The 16,890-nt window shown below is 43.0% G+C and overlaps 1 pseudogene; it reads left to right on the top strand.

Annotated features, from left to right (window-relative positions):
- The first annotated feature begins 10,425 nt into the window (after window positions 1–10,425).
- Window positions 10,426–16,126, top strand: LOC147974057 (tau-cadinol synthase-like; annotated as a pseudogene).
- Window positions 16,127–16,890: the final 764 nt, after the last annotated feature.

Here is a 16,890-nt window from a genome sequence, read left to right on the forward strand (position 1 = left end):
GCGAAGCCCTGCTGCTGTAGTTCATCAAGATCGTCACCACGCCGTCGTGCTGACGGAACTCTTCCCCGACACTTTGCTGGATCGGAGTCCGGGGATCGTCATCGAGCTGAACGTGTGCTCGAACTCGGAGGTGCCGTAGTTTCGGTACTTGATCGGTTGGATCGTGAAGACGTACGACTACTTCCTCTACGTCGTGTCATCGCTTCCGCAGTCGGTCTGCGTTGGGTACGTAGACAACACTCTCCCCCTCGTTGCTATGCATCACATGATCTTGCGTGTGCGTAGGAAAATTTTTGAAATTACTACGAAACCCAACAGTGCTTGCTATGGTCAATGACTTACACTACGTAATCTTTGGAAAGGGTCCCGGTGGACTAGCTGTTCCGAATGACGCTGAGGGACACGCACCCATGTGGAAGAAGAAATCTATATTTTGGGACCTACCCTACTGGAAAGACCTAGAGGTCCGCTCCTCAATCGACGTGATGCATGTGACGAAGAACCTTTGCGTGAACCTGCTAGGCTTCTTGGGCGTGTATGGGAAGACAAAAGATACACCTGAGGCACGGGAGGACCTGCAACGTTTGCACGAAAAAGACGACATGACTCCGAAGCAGTATAAAGGTCCTGCCAGCTACGCTCTTACGAAAGAAGAGAAAGAAATCTTCTTTGAATGCCTGCTCAGTATGAAGGTCACGACTGGCTTCTCGTCGAATATAAAGGGAATAATAAATATACTAGAGAAAAAGTTTCAGAACCTAAAGTCTCATGACTGCCACGTGATTATGACGCAACTGCTTCCGGTTGCATTGAGGGGGCTTCTATCGGAAAACGTCCGATTAGCCATTGTGAAGCTATGTGCATTCCTCAATGCAATCTCTCAGAAGGTGATTGATCCAGAAATCGTACCAAGGCTAAGGAGTGATGTGGCGCAATGTCTTGTCAGTTTCGAGCTGGTGTTCCCACCATCCTTCTTCAATATCATGACGCACGTCCTAGTTCATCTAGTCGACAAGATTGTCATCCCGGGGCCCGTATTTCTACACAATATGTTCCCCTTTGAGAGGTTCATGGGAGTCCTAAAGAAATATGTCCGTAACCGCGCTAGGCCAGAAGGAAGCATCTCCATGGGCCATCAAACTGAGGATGTTATCGGGTTTTGTGTTGACTTCATTCCTGGCCTTAACAAGATAGGTCTCCCGAAATCGCGGTATGAGGGGAGACTGACTGGAAAAGGCACTCTTGGAAGAGACTCAATAATATGTAGGGACGGATATTCTTGGTCTCAAGCACACTACACAGTTCTACAGAACTCTACCTTGGTGACCCCGTATGTCGATGAACACAAGAACAGTCTGCGCTCCAAACACCCGGAGCAATGCGACGACTGGATTACATGTGAACACATCAGGACTTTCAGCAGTTGGTTGGAAACACGTCTCAGAGGTGACAACACTATTTATGATGAGTTGTACTTGTTGTCCAAGGGACCATCTTTGACTGTATTGACTTACAAAGGATATGAGATAAATGGGAATACATTTTACACGATCGCCCAAGATCAAAAGAGCACCAACCAAAACAGCGATGTCCGCTTTGATGCAGCAACCGAGAGCGGAAAGGACGCATATTATGGTTACATAGTGGACATATGGGAACTTGACTACGGATCTGATTTTAAGGTCCCTTTGTTTAAGTGCAAATGGGTCAATTTGTTAGGCGGCGGGATACAGGTAGACCCACAGTACGGAATGACAACAGTGGATCTGAAAAATCTTGGGTACACTGACGAACCGTTCGTCCTAGCCAATGATGTGGCACGGGTTATCTTTGTGAAGGACATGTCTACCAAACAGAGAAAAAGAAAAGATAAGGAAGCGAATACATCATACGATGAGCCAAAGCGCCACATAGTTCTTTCAGGAAAAAGGGACATCCTGGGAATGGACGGCAAGATAGACATGTCTGAAGATTATGAAAAGTTTCATGAAATTCCTCCCTTCAATGTCAAGGCTGACCCAAGCATCCTGATAAACAATGAAGATTATCCATGGTTACGGCGCAATAAGCAAATGACACAAGCGAAGAAAAAGTGAAGACTTTCTCCCGCAATAAGCAAATGCTATGTGGGTGAAATTATGATACCATCCCAACTTTCAACTTTTTCAGAGTTCATTTGAAATGCTTTCATGTCTTATGGTTCGAAACTTTGATACTTCGAAAGTGATTGTCCATTTTGTACACGAAGTGCATCAAGTTTTTGTCGTAACCCTCTCTACTTTTTGGAACATGCTATGTGGGTGAAATGATGATACCATGCCAACTTTCAACCTTTTCAGAGTTCATTTTGAAATGCTTTCCAATTTCAGAGTCATTTAGCTCAAAGAATGAATTAATAGCAAACAGAATGAACTACAAAACTTTTATGAAAATAAAAACAATCAATTAAAATATTATGTTATGATCAACTAAAATAAAACTATAATATTCTTCAATAGCAAAAAGAATATAATTTTTGTGACCTAAAATCAAACTATAAGTATTTAATTGTAAGTATAAATAAAAAATAAATAGCAAAGAAGAAAACAATTTTTTATAGTAAAGTTATTCATAAACTAGTGATTCACACAAATTTTATAAAATTCCAATTTAAACTATTCAAAATTTTAAAACTAATGGCACTAACAGAAAGTTTATAATTTTTGTGACCTAAAATCAAAAAGAAATCACTAAAAAACTATAAGTATTTAGTTGTAAGTATAAATAAAAAATAAAAAGAAAAAATTTCTATTTTTATAGTAAGTTATTCATAAACTAGTGATTCACACAAATTTTATAAAATTCCAATTTAAACTATTCAAAATTTTAAAACTAATGGCACTAACAGAAAGTTTATAATTTTTTTGACCTAAAATCAAAAAAAATCACTAAAAAACTATAAGTATTTAGTTGTAAGTATAAATAAAAAATAAATAGAAAAAAAATTCTATTTTTATAGTAAAGTTATTCATAAACTAGTGATTCACACAAATTTTTAAAAATTCAAATTTAAACTATTCAAAATTTAAAACTAATGGCACTAACAGAAAGTTTATAATTTTTGTGACCTAAAAGCAAAAAGAAATCACTAAAAAACTGTAAGTATTTAGTTTTAAGTAGAAATAAAAAAATAAAAAACCAAAAAAATGTAGAAATAAAAAAGAAAAAACCAAAAAAAATGCCACCTACTGGGCCTCCACGGCCTGAATACGACTAGAAACCCTACATGGGCCAGGATTCAGGCCCGTAGAGGCCCAATAGGCCCACAGGCAGTAGCAAGTTTAGGCCCGAAAGCCTGCATTAGAGAGGAGCTCGAATGGGGAGGCACAGCAGCGCTTATAAACCAGTGCCGGCGCCCTTCAGCTAGCGATGTGGGACTAAACTTTTGGGCGCGGGCAGCACAAGGGCATTGGTCCCGGTTGGTGGCACCAACCGGGACTAAAGGGGGCATTGGTCACGGTTCGTGGCACCAACCGTGACCATTGCACCCCTTTAGTCCCGGTTGGTGCCACCAACCGGGACCAAAGGCCGCCGCTTCCCGCCCTTTGGGCTGCCGAAAATTGGCCTTTGGTCCCGGTTGGTGGCACCAACCGGGACTAATGCCCACCTTTAGTCCCGGGTTGTTCCACGAGCCGGGACTAAAGGCTTTGCTATATAAGTTCAGACTTTGGAAATTTTCACTCCCGTCTCTCGCAGTTGCCGCCCCGACGCCGACGCTGCCAGGCTGCCCCGCCGTCGCCGTCGCCTCGCCCGTGCCCGTCGTCGCCCGCGCCCTCGCCGTCGCCCGCGCCCTCGCCGTCGCTCGGGCCCCTGCCCCGGCCCGCCCCTGCCCCGACGCGGCCGCCCCGGCCCGCCCCCGTCGCCGTCGCCCGCGTGCCGCCCTGGCCCGCCCTCGCCGTCGCCCGCGCCCCTGCCCCGACGCCATCCTCGCCGCCGACCTCTCCTTAGCTTGGTCCGGCCGCCGGCGCCATCCCTTTGCAAATTTTTGTTCATAGATGATAGAGATCAAATGATGATTTTTTTGTTCATAGATGCATGATAGATGATCAAATGATGTTTTTTTTGTTCATAGATGATCATATGATTTTTTTAGGTTATTTTCATTTGTAGAATTTTTTATGTATCTAGGAATATTTTTGTTTATAGATGATAGATGATCAAATGATGAATATTTTTGTTCATAGATGATAGATGATCAAATGATGATTTTTTTTATTCATAGATGATAGATGATCAAATGATGTTTTTTTTGTTCATAGATGATCATATGATTTTTTTTAGGTTATTTTCATTTGTAGAAATTTTTTATGTATCTAGGAATATTTTTGTTCATAGATGATAGATGATCAAATGATGAATTTTTTGTTCATAGATGATAAATGATCAAATGATGTTAACCTCTATTCATGAGAGAGGCGGGGGAGAAGGGGAAGAAGAGGGAGAAGAAGAGGATAAAAAAAGATCCCCTCTATTCTTTCTTCTCTTTTTTTCTTCTTCTTCCTCTTATTTTTTTATCGGGAACGAGGGTCGTCGAGGGGTCAGGGGGGGGGGGGGGACGGCGAACATTCATGAGAGAGGCGGGGAAGAGGGAGAAGAAGAGGAGAGGAAGAAGAGGAAAAAAAGAAGAGGAAAAAAAGAAGAGGAAGAAGAAGAATAAAAAGAGGAGAAGAAGTTCTTCTCCTCTATTCTTTCTTCTCTTCTTTTTTCTTCTTCTTCTTTTTTTTATCGGGAACGAGGGCATGTCGAGAGTGTCGTCGAGCGGTTGAGGGTCGGGAAACTAGGGCTTACCCGAAGAAGGAGAAGAAGAGAAGAGGAAGAAGAGGAGAAAAAAGAAAAGGAAAAAAAGAGGAAGAAGAAGAAAAAAAAGAGGAGAAGAAGAAGGAATAGAGGAGAAGACTTTGTCAGTTCTTCTTCTCCTCTAGCTATTCCTTTCTTCTTCTCCTCTTTTTTCTTCTTCTTCTTCTTCTTCTTCTTCTTCTTAATTTTTATCGGGGGTTCGAGGGGTCGAGGATCGCCGAGGGGTCGAGAGAGGTTTCCTAGTGTCAAAGTATTGGAGAAATCCATGCCTTCATCATTAGCCGGAAGTAACCAGGGCATGTTGGTACGAAGTTCTGCAAAATTGTTCTGGAATGGAGTCCCGAATAGAATAATCCGCCTTTTGGTACGAATTCAGCAAAGGCCTTCCAAATAGCGATATTCGGAAGGCTCTTTCTGAACTTTGTACCAAAAAGCAAATTATCCTATCTGGGACTCCGTTCCAGAACAACTTTGAAGAGCTTCGTACCATCATGCACATGTTACTTTCGCCTAATGATGAAGACATGGTTTTGTTGAATCCTTTGACACTAGGCAACCTCCCGACCCCTCGGCGATCCTCTCGAACATGAGAGGAAGAAGAGGATAAAAAAAGAAGAGGAAGAAGAAGAAAAAAAAGAGGAGAAGAAAGAATAGAGGAGAAGATGTAGTGTCTTCTTCCTCTCTTTTTTATCGGGAACGAGGGTCGTCGAGGGACATAGATGTAGTGTCGTCGTTGTCGATATATACCCCCTCCCGATAGCTTACTATGATTAGGTAGCTAGTTCTACGTTTGGCACTAATATATCCATCTGTCATGTTTGAATAATAATTGCCATGTTGTAAATATTTGTAGAAACTATGGACACCGCCCTAGACGAAGCAACAAAAGAAGCGTTGTTGAGGGAGATAATCGCAGAAGGAAGTGATGCCATCTCGTACTTTCTCAACGAAACCGATGGTCTGGAAGGAGAGGGTGAACAAGCTGGCTACGGTGACCTAATGCCGGTGCAAGAAGAAGAACATGAGGACGGCTCCAGTGACCCAACGCCGGTGCAAGAAGGAGACAGTGATGACGGCTCCGGTGACCGAACCGAGTCCGGCCAGGTATATATATTAGTTAAGCCTATGCTGACTAGCTGATTGATGCATTCATTGTTTTGGTATGTACACATATTAATTAAGTCTTTGTTCTTTTTTCTAGCCCTCCGGATCGAGCACAACTTCGGTAAAGAGACGAGGCCCGAAGAAAAAGTTGAGCTCGGATGAAAAGCTTGAGATCACAGCAATCGCGCCCGACGGCCAACCTATTGAACCCCTCCGGACAAAGAGCGCATTTGTTGCTCAGTGCGGGGTTCTGGTTAGGGACAAGATCCCGATAAGCATCCAGCAATGGTTTAAGCCGGCTACAGAAGACCCTGAGGTGTCTTATGTCAATGATATGCAGAAAAATGATCTTTGGACTGAGCTGAAGTCAAATTTCACCCTACCGCCAGAGGATAATCCAGAGAACCCAATTAAAGAGAAATTAATCAAGTCTTTTGCTCTGAAGAGGATGGCAGAACTATTCAGGAGGTGGAAGAAAGAGCTGAATAATAAGTTTGTCAAAAATAATGAGACACCAGAATTCAAGGGCAGATATGAGAAGATCAGAGATCATGGGCCCGCATTTGTGGCCCACAAGACATCGGAAAAGAGTAAGAAGATGTCGGCGACAAACAAGAAAAATGCTGCGAAGAAGAAGCTTCACCATCGCACGGGGTCAGGTGGCTACCTCGTAGCCCGGCCTAAGTGGTCCAAGGTTGAGAATGATCTGGTTCATAAAGGGATCGAACCAGAGACAAATAACTGGCCAGACCGTTGTCGGACTTGGTTCTTCGGGGCTGGCGGAACCTTGGACCCTGAAACAGGGAAGTGCATTTGGACAAACGAACAAATGGACATACCAGTCAGTAAGCTTAAGCAGTATATCGAAGCAGCGCAGGAAGGGACGTTCTTTCCAGACAGAGAGAACGACGAGCTCACAATGGCCCTCGGGAATCCTGAGCACCCTGGACGGACACGAGGCATGCCAGGCTCCGTTCCGTGGAAGGTTGGGTTTCCGGACGCAGGCGGTTACAAATCCCATGAGAGGAGGAAAAAAGTGCAGCAGACCGAACTGCAGGCGCTGCACGCAAGGGTACAAGCGATAGAGGAACGAGAAGCAAATCGCAGCAAACGTACTGCCGAAGCCTCCCCCGAAGCTACCCCGCCATCTCAGCGCAGAAGCAGCGTGGCTTCCACCGAGCTGCTTCAGCCGGAGCATGCCTTGACGGCTCCTGCTAGCTATCCTGTGGATGCTATAACGGAGTCTCAAAATTGCCACCTTATGACGCAATGGATGAATTTGAAGGTCAAGGCGGCTGTTGGCTCTGTTTATCCTACTGAACCCGGCGCAACTTTTCACTGCCGGCCGATTCCAGAAGGATATGCTAGGGTGATGGTGGATGAGATAACGGAGGGATTTGAGGACCTCCAGCTTGACCACCCTACCGGTGAAGGGGAGACTCGGCTGGGTCTGCTCTGAAGACTCCATGCCTATGGCGGAAGGAGCTCATCAACCTTCCGAACCGGACGCCTCCGCCTCCTCCTCCTCCTCCGGCGAGTCAGGGCACTCCGCCTCCTCCACCGCCTCCTCCTCCGGCGAGTGACGATCAGGGCCCTCGGCCGGCTCCTTCTTCGGCGCGTGGCGGCACTCCGCCTCCGTCTCCGCCTGCGCCGACGCGCCCGAGCAGCCAGCCTCCTCCTTCTCCGCCTCGTCAGCAAGGGCGGAAGAGACCTGTCGCCGCTCCAGCTGCTCCGGCGCGTCGTAGTCCTTCTCCTCCGCCTCTTAAGCAAGTAAAGAAGACAACCGCTTCGTCTGCTCGGTCGGCGTCTAGCAGTACAACCAGAGGCGGGAGGACATACAGATTCGGTCCTTCTCTGAAGACTCCAGAGAAGTTACCATACGAGAGGACCCAGGAGGAGAACGCCGAGATCGCGCGAGAAGAAGTGAGGAAATTCTTTGAAGGGGTGAAAGCAAAGAAACATCCACCTCCGGAGGAGAAGGTAGATCGGGTGAAAGTGAAGCGCACTCTGGCTGCCCTGACAAAACCACCGAAGTCTGATCCGCCGAAAGGAAACTATGACCGCATTATTGGAAAGGAATTTGCCGAAGCGGAGCGGTCGGGAAGTACTGTCAGTGATCAAAGGCTGAAAGAACGACGAGCTGGGAAACAAATTTCCCAGCTCGGCAAACAAGCGAAGCAATCATGCCCCCCGCTCAAGGTGCCTAGCCACAACGTCGCTAATGATCCGAAGATGGTGCCCGGTTATAGCAATCTTGCAGATTACCTGCCCGACGAAGTACATTATGAACCCATGGACATGCAGATACAAAGATACGAGTACGGGAAGCCTCTCGTCAAAGATGAAAGATCTCTATCAACGATGATGCGAAGATTGCATGATTGGTACTTGAAAATCTGCAGAGACTCTGGGGGAGGAGTACTTTGTATGTGAAAGTTAAAAAGGAGCATGACCTCGTTGGAATTGATCGGTTGCCTGTTCCATTTGAGGAGTTCTATCAGTTTTTCAATCAATTGGCCCTCGATAAAACAACGGTCGCCTGCTACTGTCTGTAAGTAGTACTACTTCTGTCATTAAGTTTCTCTATATAGCTTAGCTCTTTCATTGCATGTATTTATAATCATCCTCACTATATTATGCAGATTGAAGATCGTCGAATTGAAGAAAAGACAAGTCGGTGATATTGGGTTCATTAACACATATCTCATAGATGCAACTCAGGTTAAACTTCATGCCGCAGCTACCGAGGCCAACTTACTACAATCGTTCGTAATAAATCAAAACAAAGATATAATACTCTTTCCTTACAACTTCAAGTGAGTGTTACTGTCTTGTGCGTATTCGGTTTCCCTTATATATTAGTCAAGGTTATAGTAATGTAATTCATGAGTTATGCATGCGTGTGCAGTTTCCACTATATTCTCCTAGAGATTAAGCTTGAGCAGGGACTAGTAACCGTCTTAGACTCAAAACGAAAAGATCCCCAGGACTATGCAGACATGACTGAAATCCTCAAGAAGTAAGTTAAATAGATCATTATCCACCATATCAGCAACTTTGTTCATTTCCTGATATCAAGTAATTGTTTTCTTTGTCCGGCAGGGTTTGGAGAAAATTCACCAAAAAAGTTCCAGGACTGCCGAAGGAGCTGGAATTTAGACACCCGAAAGTAAGTACTATAGTAGCATGTTCCACGCATCTCCTAGTGATTCAAGCGCTAGTTTCATCAATACCATTTAGTATTCTTGCTTATCAGTTTGATTGACCTCTATTTCTTGTAAAGTGGTTGTGGCAGGAACAAGGGAATGATTTCTGTGGATACTACATCTGCGAGTCCATCCGCCACACGACATGTGAGCGGGGCGGGTACTCTAACGAACAATATGAAGTACGGAAATAACAACATTCACAATTTTATTTTATTACCATCATTTGTGTTGAGTTTCATTCATTCATATATATATGTATTAACCCCCTTCTTCAAATTAGATGTTTCGGAAGCGGGATGAACTCCTAGCACCAGCTCGCATGCGAGCAATTCAAGAGGAATTGGCGGTATTCTTTCTTGACCACGTGATCCCTGGAGACGGAGAATTCTATGTGGACCCTGAGTCCGTATGATTATATTTGTAAGAGATAATTATTGTATATATGTAGCCGGTAGTATCAGATAGATATACGAGAACTTGTTGTTCGACCAATCTCTCGGAAAAGGAGAGGTGATCGATATCACTTCTCTCTGTATGCATATATGTTCATGACGATCTTCTGTTTCCTTCGTTTGCTTTACTAGCTAGCCAGCGTGTCTAGTCCTCTCTATACGTATGTATAGTACGTAGCGTCGACCAAGCACGGACATAAGAGAGGACACTTCTCTATATTAATTATAGCTAGCTAACACAATATATGAAACACCTAAATTAACCCCCCAAAACTCCCAACCCCCCCCCCTTCAAAAAAAACAAAAACTCCAACCACAAAAATGCTGACGCGTGGATGCCTATTAGTCCCGGTTGGTGCCACCAACCGGGACCAAAGGGTCTCCTGACTGGACTCTGCGTACTGCCCACGTGGAGGGCCTTTAGTCCCGGTTCTGGATTGAACCGGGACTAAAGTACCGACACTTTAGTCCCGGTTCAGGAACCGGGACTAAAGCCCTTTACGAACCGGGACTATAGGCCCTTTTTGTACAGTGAAAGCATATCAGATCTTGTCCTAGCTAGCTGTAGCCGCTAGCTCGCGGGTGGTGCGTCGACGCGCGCGCGATCATGGCGGGATTTGTAGATGGCACGATTTCCAGATCGCCCATAGCAGCGACACAAGGAATCTGCCCCAAGCCCTTATATAGACGACGCACATGCTGCTAGCTCCAACAGCCCACCCCCCATCGGCCCCGTACGTCTCCTCCTCCTCCCACCGCCCGCTTCCGCCGCTCCCCGTTCGTCCTCGAGAAAATTTCAGGCGGCCGGGCCGGCAAGACGGACAATGCCTTTTCATGTCCTCCCCAACCTGCATCTCCATATTCCCAGAACCCATCGTAGCTGCTCGTCCCCATCCACTGGTCTCCTCCGAGCGTTGCCTGCCTCCAGCTATGCACCATTCCGTGGTGTTAAACAAGGAGCAGCGCTTAGACGTACCCACGGCCAAAGGGCCTCCTGCGCTGCCGGCGCCGCTGCTCCTGAGGAGATATCTGGTTATCAAACCTCGCTGTGGGGCGACTACTTCCTCACCTACCAGCCAAAACCACTGCAGGTACGTACGTACGTACGTTTTGCTAGTTGCTCCCTCCGTCCGAAAGCTGCTAGATACATTCATTTGAAGGACAATCTTTTTCGGACAGAGGGAGTATTTCGGAGGCTGGGCACTCACTCAGAGTTGGAGGCAAGGTTTTTTTCTTTTCGGTGCCGTTTTATTTTTCTGGTGGGGGCCGAAAGACCCGATTTCTGAAAATTCTCAGAAATTCTGTTTTTTCGTCGTGCGTAATTGTTCAAACAAATTTGAATATTACTTTTTTGGTATCAAAATATAAAGCCATGAACCTAAAATGAACTTAAACCTTCGCTCATTCGAGTGGTTAGCTCGCTACGCACAGTTTATATAATGTTTCACCTTGTAGCAACACACACGTATATAACTTGTAACTATAAAAATTGCCCGTGCATTGTAATAGGAGGAAAAATATAACTCGCCATCCTACTAAAAGAACAAAACGCACAAGGTGAAAGATGAACACAAGGTTGTGCACATGTGAAGATATAAAACAAACTTTCTGCACATTGGAGAAAATCAGAACTGATTGACAAACAAAAAGATACAAAGTTTGGTAACATTTAGTAAAATGGTACGTACATTTCTGTCAATTATAAGTTTAATTTTAATTAGCAGTATCAAATTGAGTGTCAAAACAATTGTGCTTCTGCATGAAAAGCAGAATTGTGCTTCCTGGAAAGGAAAAAACACAAGTCGGCTTCATGGTGAAGCACAACTTTGCTTCCGCGTGAAAAATAAATGTGCTTCCCGAAAAGGGAAAAGATGCTTTGCATCTCCAAAGAATTGAGAATCACAGTTGTGCTTCCGTTTCTGGGTTTTTTCGGGTTCTCAATTTTTTGGTTTCTGTTTTTTTCTGCTTCTAATTATTTCCTGTTTTTATTTTTTTCTATTTCCACTTCCTTTTTGGTTTCAGTTTTTTTCAAGAAAAAAAGTTCATCCAAATCTTTTTACATGGGATCTAATTTTGAACATCTCGACACGAGAAACACAATGGTGAAAACGGTTCATGATTTGAACATGCGGTTCAAGATATAAAATGCTTTGAAAAAAGTGAATCTAAGAAAAAAACACAAAACTCCGGCAGTGACAAGTGTCACTCATGCAATGTGCCACTCGCCACCACGAGAGGAGTGGAAGTGACCTTTGCAGGTTGTACCCTCTAACTAGTGATTTTGGGATTGAATTTACGTTGTCTCGGTGGTTCTTTCGTTCGGGCAGGCAAAGTCGATGAATTGGGACTCGGGTCACGCTGAGCCTCCGTGCATGCTCACCCAATTCTTTCCACATCAATCGTTAATTAATAGTCGCTGATTGCTCTTTTACATCAAATCACACCAACTTATATATGAGCTACTTGCGATAATCAACAAGCGAAGGCATCATCAAATAGAGGGTGAGATATGGATCCGTTGACCGAAGAGAAATGAAGAAATCTTCGTTGGTGGTTGCACGTGCCAGTAAGAGATTTGGTGGGAAACTAGCCGGAGGCCAGCCATGCATGTCATCGAGGATGTGCAAGCTGCTAATTTGGTGCTTATAAAGAGAAAGTGAGGCACACTACAATAATTAATCCTTCTCGAGTCCAATAGTCTGTATTATTAATTTGGGACAATTGCATTTTTACCCCTAGTTGGTTCCTACCCACGGGTTTTGCCCTTACTTTTCGAGCTTGCTCAGTTTTGCCCTTACTGTTTCCATCGAGATCTCTCGAATGCCCTTTGACCGTTTGACCAAAACTTTGAAAATTCATAACTAATTCATATGAACTCAGAAAATTGCAAATAAGATATCAAAATGTTCAGATAAACATTACCTTTATGTGCATATCATTTGCATTCAGGACAAATGTACCCTTTAAATTACCTAAGGTAATTAATGTTATTAACATTATTAAAAATAAAAGGTATAAACAATATTTTTTTCATGAATAAAAATTACATGCAAATGTAGGTGATGTTTTCTGAACATCCCGATATCTTATTTGCATTTTTATGAGTTCGTATCAACTTGTTATGAAGTTTCCAAATAATGGTCAAAGTGGTTAGAACATTCTTAACAAGATGATACGAACTCGGAAAAATGCAAATAAGATATCTGAATGTTCAGAAAACATCACCTACATTTGCATGTAATTTTTATTCATGAAAAAAATATTGTTTATACCTTTTTATTTTTAATAATGTTAATAATATTAATTACCTCAGATAATTTAAAGGGTGCTTTTTTCCTGAATGAAAATGATATGCACATAAAGGTAATGTTTATCTGAACATTTTGTATTAATTTGGTTTTATAAGAGAAAGGGTAGTGCTAATTGGGTAGTTTTCTTTTTTAAGAGAAAAGGCAAATGCGCTAATTGAGCAGTTTTCGTTGATATGCATTTCTTCTTAACCTCCGTGTGGGCCTCCCTGTCGCCACGAGGTGGCGCCATTCGGATGCTATCGTGTGACGCTGATGGACGTTTCAGTAGACACACTAATTTCGCTCAGCTGCCACTAAGGGCACCCACAGACAACCTAGCCACTAACAAGATCTCGGCACAAACAAAAAGACAATCAGATCATTGAGACCGTCATGCTTGAATAAATATCTTTGACTTCACCTCAGACAAGAGATAACTTACCACATATCACATTTGGTATTAACCCCCCCTATTTACTCTCATAGAGAGCATATTCGACCTTGCCGTGTGAAATTCTTACATCTCCTTACAGGCTTACGACATATGCAAGTAACCCACAACTGCATCCGATTAAGCATATGTACCGGGCCATGCCATTTCCATTTACCACAACGTTCTAACCATGCTTTTTAACAGTTTACTTTTTCAAGTTTATATTATTCCCATCAAATCCGTTCATGTGTCTTTGCATGTGCAGAGATCGGAGCAATGGATGAGTGTGAGAGCTGATAAACTGAAGGAGGAGGTCTGTGTGTTGTTTAAGTCCTGCAGGAATACAACGGAAATGACAGCGTTATTGTACACTGTCCAACGCCTCGGAATAGATCACCACTTCAAACAACATATTGATGGTGTGTTAAGTGAGATCCTTGAGACAGATTTTTGTAGCTCTAGCCTCCACGAAGTTGCTATGAGGTTTTGTTTGCTTAGAGAACATGGTCTTTGGGTATCTCCAGGTATGTCGTCTTGTGAATATATACAAAACATATAATTAATTCCCACAAAACATATATAGAAGATAGTCCAGAGCTTAGATAATCCCTATAAATTAATATGAGCTGTTTTCGTTAACAATACGTCACAAATATTTGACCTCAGATGTTTTCAACACATTCAAGAATGAAGGTGGAAGCTTCAATGAAGATATTACCAATGATCCAAGGGGACTTTTAACTCTATACAATGCAGCACATTTTCTCATTCATGGTGAGACATCACTCGAAGAAGCCATCTCTTATGCAAGGCATCACCTTGAATTGATGATCGATAGTCTCAAGTCCCCTTTAGCTGAACAAGTTAAGCGTGCCTTACACTTACCTTTGCCAAGGACCGTTAAGAGGGTGGAAACAGTGCATTACATCGCAGAGTACATAAATGAGGATGGACATAACCCAACTCTACTGGAACTTGCGAAGCTGGATTTTAACCTTTTGCAGCATGTTCACTTGAAGGAACTCAAATATCTTACTAAGTATGTCTATCTTGTATCCACTTCTCAATTAAGTTGGAACCAATAAAGATTCATGCTTTGATGTATTGTATCATTCAGATATACGCTTCTGACACTATCCATCACAGTTTAGTATGAAAATTTTCTTTAACTAAACTATCGAAGTACTTCAAATAAATATTTCCAGGTGGTCCATCGATTTTTTTGGATATGTGGAGCTAAACTATGTTCGGGAACGTATGGTGGAGTCTTACTTTGGGCCATATGCAGTCTACCATGAAAAAGAGTTCTCCCTATCAAGAATATTCTTTACCAAGCTGATGGTGCTAATGGCCGTGATAGACGACACATATGATGCCCACGCTACCATAGAGGAAATTCGACAGCTACACGTGGCCATACAAAGGTTCGTAGTTTGGATTTACCTTCCTATGCTAAAACGTGCTAACATGCAATGCAAGGAATGACCTAATTAATTTTCTTTGAATTATATGCATGCAATGTAATCTAACATGTAGATGGGATGAGAGTACACCTTCTCTTCTACCCGAATACCTGAAAAGGTTCTACAATGAAATCATGAGGACCTTTAAGGATGCTGAAGGTGAAGCATTCATTGACACCTACCATCTTGCATATGCCAGGAAAGCGGTACATGATCATCTGCCTTACATTTTGTACTTATTTGAAGATAACCAAAAAGTATACACTCGCCTCTACCTGAGAGAAGCACACAAGACACAACCTAGTTTATTATAATGATTTGGTCAGTTTGAAATTAAAAAAAGCATGACATGATGCATAGATAAATGGTGCTCCACGACATTGAAAATGACAGTGATGCATCGGTCCGTGCACTAAACTTTGATCATAATCATGCAAAGACCTCTCATGCCCAATCTCCAACCTGAACAGGCTAAGTCCTCCATCCTTAGTAGTCACCAAGATTGCAGCAATGGGGTGCACATGAATGTAACTGATGGGTTATTTGAAACTTATTTTTTACCAAATCTAAAATTATAAAGATCATTTCACTTCTTCTGTCCTCTGCATCGACTAGGGATGCATACAACATTTCAAATATGATGTCGACATATTTTTTCACATTTTTTGCTTTCATGGTTAATTTGTTGTCTTCTGTGTAGCTTCAAAATTATTCTAGCTATCATATCCAAGAAGCCGAATGGTCACATCTGAATCACAAGCCAAGCTTTGAAGATTTCCTGAATTTATCAGCAAAGTCCGTAGGTTTACCAAGCTTATCTGTAGTTTTGCTGGTTGCATGGGTGATGCAGTAAGCAAAGAAGTATTCGAGTGGGTAACAGGTTGCCCTGATATCATCAGAGCAGGTGGGAAGATATTACGTTTATTTGATGACTTGGCTGCACAGGTATAGTCTTTTTTGGATATTATCCCAATTACTTCATAATCTTTTACCACAATGGTCGTTTAAGGTAATGTATCTAATTAATATTGTCATAAATAATTTGTAGGACCAGAAGGCAAAGGGGGATGTGGCAAGTTGTTTGGAGACTTACATGGTCGAGCATAGGGTCACAAGTGAGGTTGCCATTCCCAGGATCCATTCACTCATTGAAGCTGAATGGAAAACAATAAATGAAGCACACTTTGAACATCGTGCACTACTCCCGGTGGTCAAGCGGATTTCAAACTTAATTAATACTGGGACCATATATTATGCGGATCAGAAAGATGGATTCACCTTCGGCGTGCATATCCAGGAGACTATTGAGAGACTCTTTGTAAACCCCATTCCCATGTAGTAGGTTGTAATGGTGGTGCGGCAATCTACCTGTCCACAAAGTTGCCACTTTAATTAAGTATTGTACAATATGCAATTGTATTCCTGATTATTGGATGATACTTGTATCATATACAATTATTTGGAGAGAACACTCTTCTCGCTGCATTATCCACATCACCACTCCTGCACACCCACCATTTATATTTTTATAGTATATTTATTTGGTATTGTTAGAGATATATTTGGTAATTAGAGATTGTCCGGGATTAGATAAAAATTATTTTCATCTTATCTCTTGGAGGCGTCTTGCCCTTCAAATCTTGTACTCAATATATACTTGCCCCCGTGGTTCAATAATACATCCACCACATTACGCCAATCTGTAGGATCAGGAGTAAATTGACCGGAGGGTGGTTAGTGGGAGATTTAAAATTTCTTTCGAAACTTCAACCTCTCGAGAAAAAGCAGTGGAAATCAATGTATAGTAGGAACGCTGAAGATAAGTCCAAACATGCAACCGAGAACCAAACAGCCCATCCCAGACAGACTATGCAAAACTTTCAATGAAAGCAATGCTAACACTACTAGGCAAAAGCCTATACACAGAACCTTACCAGCAGCACGCTTTAAAATAAGGCGCTGCTATTAACTAGCAGTAGCGAGCGCGCGCAAAACTCACTGTTGAAATAAATGTATCAGTAGCGCGCCCTCTCTAAGACGCGATACTGCTATAATTGCCACGACGCCGCCGCGAGGCTAGTTCTAGCAGCAGCGCGCTAATTT

Source organism: Triticum urartu, chromosome 5A, assembly GCF_056163025.1.
Source record: "Triticum urartu cultivar PI428250 chromosome 5A, HENAU_Tu73, whole genome shotgun sequence".
NCBI lineage: Eukaryota > Viridiplantae > Streptophyta > Magnoliopsida > Poales > Poaceae > Triticum > Triticum urartu.